The sequence below is a fragment of the Gossypium hirsutum genome, chromosome D03 (genome assembly GCF_007990345.1).
Source record: "Gossypium hirsutum isolate 1008001.06 chromosome D03, Gossypium_hirsutum_v2.1, whole genome shotgun sequence".
Classification (NCBI taxonomy): Eukaryota; Viridiplantae; Streptophyta; class Magnoliopsida; order Malvales; family Malvaceae; genus Gossypium; species Gossypium hirsutum.
The window spans coordinates 26,116,946-26,127,566 of record NC_053439.1 but is presented as its reverse complement, the minus strand read 5'-3'; positions in this window follow the sequence as shown (position 1 = coordinate 26,127,566).

The window sequence follows — 10,621 nt, the reverse complement described above, 5'->3', positions numbered from 1 at the left end:
AAAAAATTCGAGTTGATTCGAATAACTCGATTAACTCGAATAACTCGATTCGTTTAACTTGAAATTCGAATTTTTTTTTATTTTTTCGAGTCGAATCGAATTTTGCTCACCCCTACTCTAGTGTTTGATGAATTTGGAAATTTTTAAGATAAATTTTAATTATTTGTTTTTAAAATTAGTAGGTGAAAATATAGTTGAAAACTTTTAACATTTTTAAAGCATTTTCAAAGATTTGTAATTAGACTTGTATATGAGTTGAACTATCCATCTAGACTCGAAGGCATGTTTTAATTTTGAAAGGGTTTAAACAAAAATATTAGCTCTGAAAAATGAGTTTGAGCAAAAACATTAGGTCTTTTTAAAATATGGGTCGGGTTTAGGCTTAAATATTAAAGGCTTGAGCTTTGCTTGACTTTTCCTGTTTTTAAAGTTTGTAATACTTTATATTATGTTATTTTTGTATATTATATAATATATAAACACAAAAAAGAATTTATACTAAATATATAACACTACTATAACGTAAACCTTAAAAAATGCTAAGATGCTTATATATTTTTTTACTATATAAAATTATTAAATATTAAACTAAAATAATATAAATGTATATTATTTAAGAAAAATAAGAAGTATGGTCTGGTTTGAAATGAGCTTGAGTTAGCCATTTGCAAATATAAGTAGACTTGGGCAAAATTTTAGGCCTATATTTTCGATTGGACCGAGCTTGGGCAAGATAAAATATGTTAATATTATGCTTAGGTCTGACCTAACTCATGAACATCTCTACTTGTAATATATTTAAAAATATGTTTTAAATGTGCTTTAACTTATCTAAATATTTTTGAGCCAATACTAAATTGTTAACATGCACTTTGATAGTCGTCTTGAGACATATAGTTCTAAGTTTTGAGGCAAGGAAATCAGTAGCCAAATTTTACTCAATGATGCAAAGTCTCGAGACATAGATAATATGTCGTGGCATGCATGTCTTGAGATCTAGTCTCCCAACTGCTATATGACTGCTATATGCATGGCTTGACACCTTTGATATGTCTCGAGAGATAAGTTGCAAGGGCACAACTTGAACTTAATGCTTTCAGTTGTTAGATTTCATTCCCAATAGTCGTTGATGGGTGCCGAATCCACCAAAAATAAATCATATGCCTAAAAACAAATCAAATAGGTATTGGTTTGAAAGTGCTCGATTTTCTCACAACCAAGGACTTCGTGGGCAATTTCACGCCCACGCTCTTGCAATTGTGCTTAAAATAAATAAAGGGGATTAAAATATTGTGATATTAAATAAATAAAAAGTGAAAGACAGTAAAACAATAAATAAAAATTAATTTTGAAATTAATAAAATAAATCGAATTGATGAATGTTCCAGCCTCGGGTATGACGTCAGCCTCAATTTCGAAATTGATCACGGATTATGGATGTCTTCTCGCTCACTGGTAAGTCGATTATAGTGATTGAGGATGCCTCAACCACCAATTCTTCCTTAATTGTAAATTAACCACGAGAATCGCCCAACGATTAATCTTACCAAACAAATAACCTTGAAAGTACGACAGCCTTACAAATTAGAAGAATACAACTCTAGTTATTGATCTCAACCGTGTGAATCATTTAAATTTAATCACTAATTAATCCTATGGCATCATCCAACTGCACTCCCAATCAAATCATGCTAACTTGTCCTTCAGAAAAATGATTCGATGTCGAATTATTTATACCAACCGTGTATTATTTCCATCACCGTACAAGAGATCTTTCTTAAAACAATGCTAAAACCAATGTTATGAAATTATCATATCCATATCTTGAAACGAAAAAAGAAAAGAATAAAAAAATGTTAAATATAATTTCAGATCTCAGAACTCTAATACCAAATTTTGATTCATCTTTGTCTAGAACATAGCTTAGTTGGTTATAATAATTAATTAAGTAAACGAAATAATCAAAATAAAATCTAATAGAATGAAAGAAACTTTCACGGTATGCTTTGGCGCAAAAGCCAAACTAAAAATAAGGAAAAATTTACTACCGTATTTTCCAAAAGCAAATTACGTACTTTCTTTTTCCTACTTTCAGTTTTTAAGGTAAAAAATAACGATTAGTATTCCACTTCTACAAAAACTCTTCAAGATAAAATTAAATATTTATCTAAATAAAATATATGGGATAAAATTAATCCTAATTAAAGTCCTAATAAATATATTTATAAATAAAAATAATTAAAATAAAATAATCATAAAATTTTAAAAACTTTGTATGTCAAATTACTACTCTCATACCCAAATCTTTCATTTGACTCGATATTTTCACTTGTGCTTCATATTTTGGACTTGCACTGCACCTACATAGAAATTAGATAATAAACACCAAAATTAATAGTATCGTGCCCAAAAATTTATCAAAATAAAGCACATAAATATGTTGAATTAGCACTCTATGAGAAGTAAATGTCTACAAACTTATTCATTGATAATAAATATTCACCAAGAACACTGCAAACTCAAAAGAGACATATTTTAAGTATCAAAGTCAAGAGAAAAACTTTAAATTCTTCATTTCTCATTTTTCTAGTCTCAAAGTTGATATTGTAAAATCTTTGATCATTCTTATTTCATTTATTTAGTGAACATAACTTTGTAAATGCTTACCTTCTTAAAGGGTTTATTGTTTACTTCATCTTTATCACCATTTTGTAAATTGGGAGAGTTTTAATTGAGCTATAAAAACTAAGAGTTTTAGTTTAGCCAAGCTCGAGGCGAAAGGTTCTATCTAAGCCTAAATATAGTGCTGTAAATGTTATACCTTCTACTTGAAAGATATCAATTTCAGTAGTCACTTGAGAAACCCTAACCATTTCTTTGAAAGGTATCAATTTTAGTATTCAATTGAGAAATCCTTAATGGTAGAAAACTAAAGTAATGGAGGTAGGCAGTTGGAGCCGAACTATTATAAATCTCAAATTTTAGGTGTTGGAGAAATTTCATGAAAAAGCATGAAAAAAATAAAAGAAATGAGGAAGCTCCATGGGAGCGGTTGGTCGGCTGGAGAAGATGAAAGACTGATTGGGGGGAGGGGGGAGGGGGGAGGGGGGAGGGAGGAGGGAGGCCCTTCTCATCCTTTTAAAAATACTCAAGTGGGCCAAAAGCCTAAGTCCACATATGAGCCCAAGTTCTAAAGTTTAGGACTTTTTTCCTTATTTCCTTGATCCTATGATCCGTAATAATTACATAAATCAATTATATCAACAAATTAATATTTTCAATATAAAATGCTTAAGAAATGACCAAAATATCATTTATGGTAAAATTATCATTTTGCTCATTTTGCATCAAAATACAATTTCATCAAATCAAACGGTTATTAATCAACAAAAAGTTTATATTTCTCATTTAATATTAAAAAAAACATCATTGAGTACTGAAAACTATACTTTTACCCTTTTCTCGACAAAATTGGTAAATTTAGAATTTAATCTCTGTACTTTTGAATTTGTTCCAATTAGGTTTTGAATGTGATTCTCATCATAACAATACATATTCTAGCTTTTCTCATGTCAACCAATCAATAATAACTCGCTTTTCTTATTTTGGTTGAATTTGCATTATAACAACCTTATTGTAGCTAGTATCGAAAAGTGCACTTTCGGAACCCAATTTCGTAAACCAAGTCAGTGAGATTATTCGAGAAGAATTTTTGAAGTTAGTATCAAAATATAACGATAAACGGTCAAGTAATTTAATTGAGAAACTTGTTAATTAAAGTACAAAGGCTAAATTGTAAAAAAAAAATCTTATCGCTATTGAATTTTTAATTTAAATAATTCTTAGGGACTTGAATAGAAATTAGCCAAGAGACTTAATGGTTATTTAACCATTAAGTTAATTTAGATTGTGGAATTTGATGGTCATCCATTCACTTTTAATTAAGAAAAAAATCATTAGATTAAACATGGTTAATGGTTAAAAAGTAAAGTTAGTTAAGCTTTATTACATTCCTTAATCTAAGTATATAATATATGTGAGTGGAAAAAGATGAAACCTATCATCTTTTTCCTTTAGTTGTCCCATCCAAGCTAAAGAAGGAAGAAATAAACTTTGTTTCCATCTTCCAATTTTGGTTCCAAAATCTACAAGGTATCCATGTGATATGTGAGATTGCCATACAAATATTATATAATATCGAAACATAGTGATGATATGTAATGGTATTGTCACACCCGAAAATGTTAAGGGATATGTACAATAGTAATTCTAAGTATTTAATTATAAAACTTTCTGTTTATGAGGGTTTTAGTGTAATTTTGTGAATCTTGCAAATTGATTTGGTAATTGGTTAGATTTCAACTACTAGTCTCGTTACATTAGAACTGACTATTTTGTTTAGTGGAAAACATTATGATAAAGAACATTAATCGGATACTGATGAATTGGTTTTGGTGAACAAGTTCGGGAAGGTTATATAGGAGATGGACGTCATTCTTTGGAGAGCTCTCTGTCATTTTTGTATTCATTTTCTTTCTTCTATCTTCTTCTCTGGTTTGTTTTGTAAGAGAGAAAAATTAAGGAGCGGTCTACATGAAGGGGGGAGAAACTAACGTATTAGCTTACGAAATTAAGAATTTAGTAAACTAAAAATCTTTTTAACTCTTCTGTATCTTTGGATTGAGGAAAAACAGAAGAAAAATAGAGGATTTCAGCTTAATTCATTAAATTTGTACTGTGATGATTAAGGTTATAATTAACCTTTAAAGTTTCTCAGCCTGCAAATGAATAATGGTTTTCTTATGTATGCTTTCCTTTTGATTCTGATATGGTTGTTATGCTTAGCCAACTGAGAAAGAGGAGGATCAAGCAATAAGGGCAAAATTAAGCAGATGTAATCTGTATTAGCTTTTCGGTATTTTGCTGGTGAGTTTCTAAACTCAAATCCTCAGTGTTTGTATTATTTATATTAGTATTGTGTTGTTGTGGGATGTTTGTTGTACTGTTGAAGCATGCAAAGTGTTAATCTACAGATGCATGTTTGGTTTTATATATAAGTTTGTTGTTTTGATGAGTTGTTACTGGTAAAGTAATTATTAAAGAGGTTATCATTGAGATGGTCTGATAGGTGATATATTGGGTATGATCTATGTTGTGTTATTAGCAGTATGTCTAGTTGAATTCCTGTTAAATGTCAGTCATGGAAAATGAAGAAATGTCATGTTGTGCACTCTGTACCACATGTTATTGGTTTTGTGAAGGTTCGGGTGGGTTGTATAAAGAATTTATAGGTATGATATTTGGTTTTGTGAAGGTTTGGTTAGATTGTACATAGATATGTGTACATGTTTATGATAACCCTACATGAGTCTTTCAAGTATGAGACTTTTCGGAGAATAAGGCTTAAAGCCTCATGCATGTAAGCAAGTTCCAGAGCCTTGGGCACAGGAAAGATGTGGCGGTCCATTGGACTTATCTCATGATTCAAGTTACAACTATCCGTTGGCCTTGTTCTCTAAGCTTCATACAAGTTACATGTGGAATTCCTCCATATAAAGCCCGCGGAACAACTTGCGTATGTGAATCAGCATCAACATCTATATGTAAATCTTTGTCTATGGATCCACAAGTATGAGTGCGCCATGTATAAGTTCATATCCATGAATCTTCTATATGAATTTGTATGTATGACAGTTCACTGGATTTATTTTTGTGATTCAAGCTATGGTAGTCCGATGATCTTATATTCATGTTTCAAGTTTAAGAGTTCAAAAAGACTATCTTTCATAAGAGTCAGTATGGACTATTATCCAAGCAAGAGATCGCATGGGTTTGTCCTTATGTTCAAGCTACGAGAGTTCGATTAAATTATTTTTCTCAAGCCAACATCGCAGGGATCTTCTTTCATGTAAAAGTCTCTGCCAAATATTATCTTTAAATCGAGAGTCATAGTGATTATTAGCAAAACAAGAGTCTGACAGTGATTATTCGCCAAACAAAAGTCTGAGAGTGATTATCATTTAAGAATAAGTTCACAAGTAAGAATCCATATTTATGAATCTGTGATTATGATTCTGTATGTAAAGGTTCGCAAGTAAGGTCCATAAGTATGTATTCGCAAAGCTTGAGACCATGTATATAGACTTTATGTGTAAATCCAGATGTAAAAATTCTCTAAGTATGAATCTCCATGCATGATGAGTTTTCTAGAATCAATCCACCATATGTTAATCTGCAAGGATAATAATTGTTAAGGTAATTCACATATGTTTTATTGGCAATGGAGGTAATAATCCATCTTGTATGAAATTGGTGCAAATGGGTAAGCAAAATCATTTTGCATTGTAGTCTATAAAACAAGCAATAGAAATGAAAGATTGTGATAATACAGAAAGTGTACAAATTTTCAAGTTGAGCCAATGCAAGGGAGGATAAGAGTATGCAAGGAAGATGCGTGAACTACACTGGTGCAAGTGATGTTTAACAGGAGATCAGACCCATGAAGTTCTAACTTATAAATTCATAAATGGTATGTTATATTAGTAACTCACTAAGTTCATTTGAGCTTACTTATTTTTTGTTATGTTTTCTAGGTATAATGGTTTATATAAGGAGCTAATGAGGGATCAAGTCAGAATTCGTTCAAGCTTAGGTGAACTTGTGTTCTTAACTTTAACATAAATATATAGTGGGGTGACCTAGAGGCTGAGCCTCAGGGTTAGAATTTTTGTAACTAAACCATAGTATTTTATTTACAACAAAGAGAAATTGATTCAAAATATTAAAGCTATTATTGTTAATTTTTCATAAGCCACCTGTTGAGATTATTAACTAGAAATTATAGTTGTACTTCCTTTTAGCAAGTTAGCCAATTAAACATGTTAAAATGTTACTTAAAAAAACAAACGAAGTTAAATATGATTAAAGAAGACAAATTTGGCTATTTTAGTCATGTTAGTAATACAATTTAGTTGTAAATTGTTCATAGTTTATTTTGGAGATGATGTGACATTTTGCAATCGGACCTGTAAACTAGGTTGAGTATAGGGTGTTACAGGGATGAATTGATTTGAGCATGAAATGATTTGGCTATGTATTGAAATTTGATACATGAAACATACAAATATGTTTGAAACATTGGTTACCTTATTAACGATCTCGAGCAAAGGTAGGTATAGTTGGCATGTCATAAGATTAGAATACGAGATTATACTTTGGTTTATATCAACGAGGTGTGGAGTGCATACTATACGTTGTGTAACACCCTCAACATGACTCGATTCATAGGGTCTGGATCTCGAGTGTTACCACACATTACTTAGAAAAATCTCAAAAATAATGGACGATTACTTCTTATTTAAAACTTTTCTCTTGTCAATTTATTAAAAGCTCAACATAAAAAAAAATAAGGTAAGGTATTTTAAAACAAAATACTACATCAAATTGGTTACCACTTATTACAACACCAAAAGTTTGCTAAGGACAAACTCTTAAAGACATAATTCTACTATAGACCACTTTTCTAGATTGACCGCTATATGCATAACAACCCAATTCACCCCTTCCTTGGTGTATTCCTGGCATCTTCCCTCTTGGTATAATCATTCACAACAATACCTGAAACATAAACAAAACATTTGTAAGTTATACAAACTTAGTGAGTTTAAACACAAAATACCTTTAAACTTTTCTTGCTGAATTTCTACATTTTGTCTCTTTGGATTACCATTCCTATCTTTGGTGGATACCTTCATAGCTTTAGATATATATATATACTTTATACTTACTTACACACCACTTACCGTTCTTTACTTATTATCTTTCACTTAACTCTTTGGCTATCTTTAGATCTTACCAGATGATACAATCTCTTCTATTATCATCAAACAACATTCAACGTTTATTCCAGAATAATTGATCACTGGTACTATTCTCTTGGCGCATACTACTTATAGATCATTCATTTGGTGGATACCCTTACTAAGTCTGATAATCATAACATATCTTGACTTAGACCAATGCATACTCATACCGATGAGAATTATTATAGATTATTTAGAAGAATCCCAACGCAACCTTGTTACAAAATACTAGGATAAACCAAGATGTCAATCAACTCAGATTCCATAAGATTTCAAAAAGAGTCAGGATACCATTCAGATGTGACAGATGCTAAATACTCAAGTTTTAGCACTATGTAACTCAAACGAACTCAGATTGGCGAATGCTTATACCTTTCATGACTACAAATATGCCCATGTTCAAGACTAATAGATTACCATGACAGATACTCTCTTTGAACATACAAATACAACTTTATTTTCAAGAGACTTCCCTTAAGACTCTTTCGATTACATCATAAAACTAATTCAACCAAATTAACTTTAGATGTACATACCCTTACCATATACTTATCTATAAAAAATTCTCATAATTTATATAGAACTTACCACAAAGGCGGATAACCACATTGTATCACATAGATATCATTGAATACACAAATATGATGATACAAAACTTATCACCAGAAATGCTTAACAGATCACGCCACACAGTTAGACATACAGAATCACGTGTTTACTGTCCCAGTGAACTTTCATAGTAGAAGCCATGGGTTTCTCCCTCATGGTTTTATACATAATTTCATGTCATGATCTACCAGTTCGATCTACACATTATCGAAGGAATCTTCATAAATATTCATACAGTCATATCCTGACATGGGTCTCAGCCACATAGACATACACATTCTCATGTCGTGATCTGCCAATCTAGTTTTTATCTTGATGAAGGCTACGCCATGAGTTTTTTCATATCATACATTGCCATGGGTCTCAACCACAAGGTCTTACACTTATTTTCAGATCGTGGTCTGCCAGTCTGGTTAGCGATATAACTGCCCTACCAGAGGCATCATAAGAGACATTTTACCCAGAATTTACCGACCCAGATTTTTTCACGCATAGTTGATCAATTCATATATTCCTATATCAAACTTTACCTGCATACTTATCGATCACTTTCTATTCATGTAGTAGTTCATACATAATGTCACCATACATGTATAAATTTTTTACTATGCTTCACCTATTTACCCATTATCTGAGGTGTTATCATTATATATATAAGTCTTTACCTGAACAATCAACATGCAGGAGTCAGGATAGAGAGTCACCTAATACCCACCTAAATTCTAGCTCGAAACTCCAAACTCAGACATTTATATTGACCTAACAGCAATATCTGCTCAAGGAACACAGATCCATCACTCATTTACACACAAATTGCTGACACCTCAATCATAGATAACCCCCATACAAGACCTTGCATTCGTAACTTACTATTCATAAAATCCTTAACATCTTTTCTCCTTCAAAAACTTAACATGCAAAGATATAATACTTACCAAGAGGTATAATGTAACACCTTATACCTGGTCCAGTCACACAACTCGAGCTATAAGGCGTTATGACATTAAACCTTGAACATCTATCATAATATCAATAAAACACAAATAAAGAAATCATAACCATTCATTTGCATGTTGTTCAATAAACTCGGGATCTAAATCGAGCTTACAAAACATTTAAAACAAACTGGGAGCAATTCTGGATTAAAATGAAACTTTTAAAAAAATTTGAGCAAAAAGTGAAAATAGGGGTCACACGATCGTGTGACAAAGCTCAGCTTGTGTGACTCAAGAACATGGTTGTGTGGCCAAACCGTATAATAATTTGTGCCTGTGTAACTCATGGTCACACGACCGTATCGCCAAGTCATGTCATGCAACTGTATGGGACACACAATCGTGTGTGCCCAAAAATACCTTCAAACACAAGCCATTTCACATACCAAAACTTAGACTCCAAGCTATGTATTAACCAACTTTCAAACCTATTCAAAATGTGCCAAAACAAGCAAAAATACACCAATTCAGAATCAACCTATGTGCCTAACCAATATGCCCTCATTGGCACCACAATTTCAAACATAAACAACAACCATTCAACCAAAACATATACCACAAGTTAAACTCATTCAATCATCATCCAAATTGTAAACACCAAATTCCAAATTATCAAATGCACATATATCTAATCCTAAGTTCACAACTTACCACAACCAAATTGACCATTTCAACTAAACACAAAGTATTCCAAGTTTCCTATTTACATAAACATACCAAAATAACCTTTAAAAGTGCCTTTAAATACAAGATCATTCATTCACCATCACATACTTCAACTAACCAACATACCAATAAGATTTGTATCAAAACATACACTATATTCTTCAAAAGGCACAACATATAACCATAGTATTTATACCATATATAACCAAAACCCTATTTACATACCATTTATAACTAGGCCAAAAGAAGCAAATAGATACTGAATGAGTTGTTGGATAGTGTTATCTCCAATGACGTTCCAATCGACAGCAAAAGTCTGACAATCTACAAAGAAGTAAAACCAAATAAAGTAAGCTTAGGCAAAGCTTAGTAAGTCCATAAAAATCAAAACATCACAGACCTGTAAAATTTAATTATAAATCATACATAATATTAACTAACAATCATTTGTCATAATTCATCATTTCAAAAATTCAAATTAACTAAACC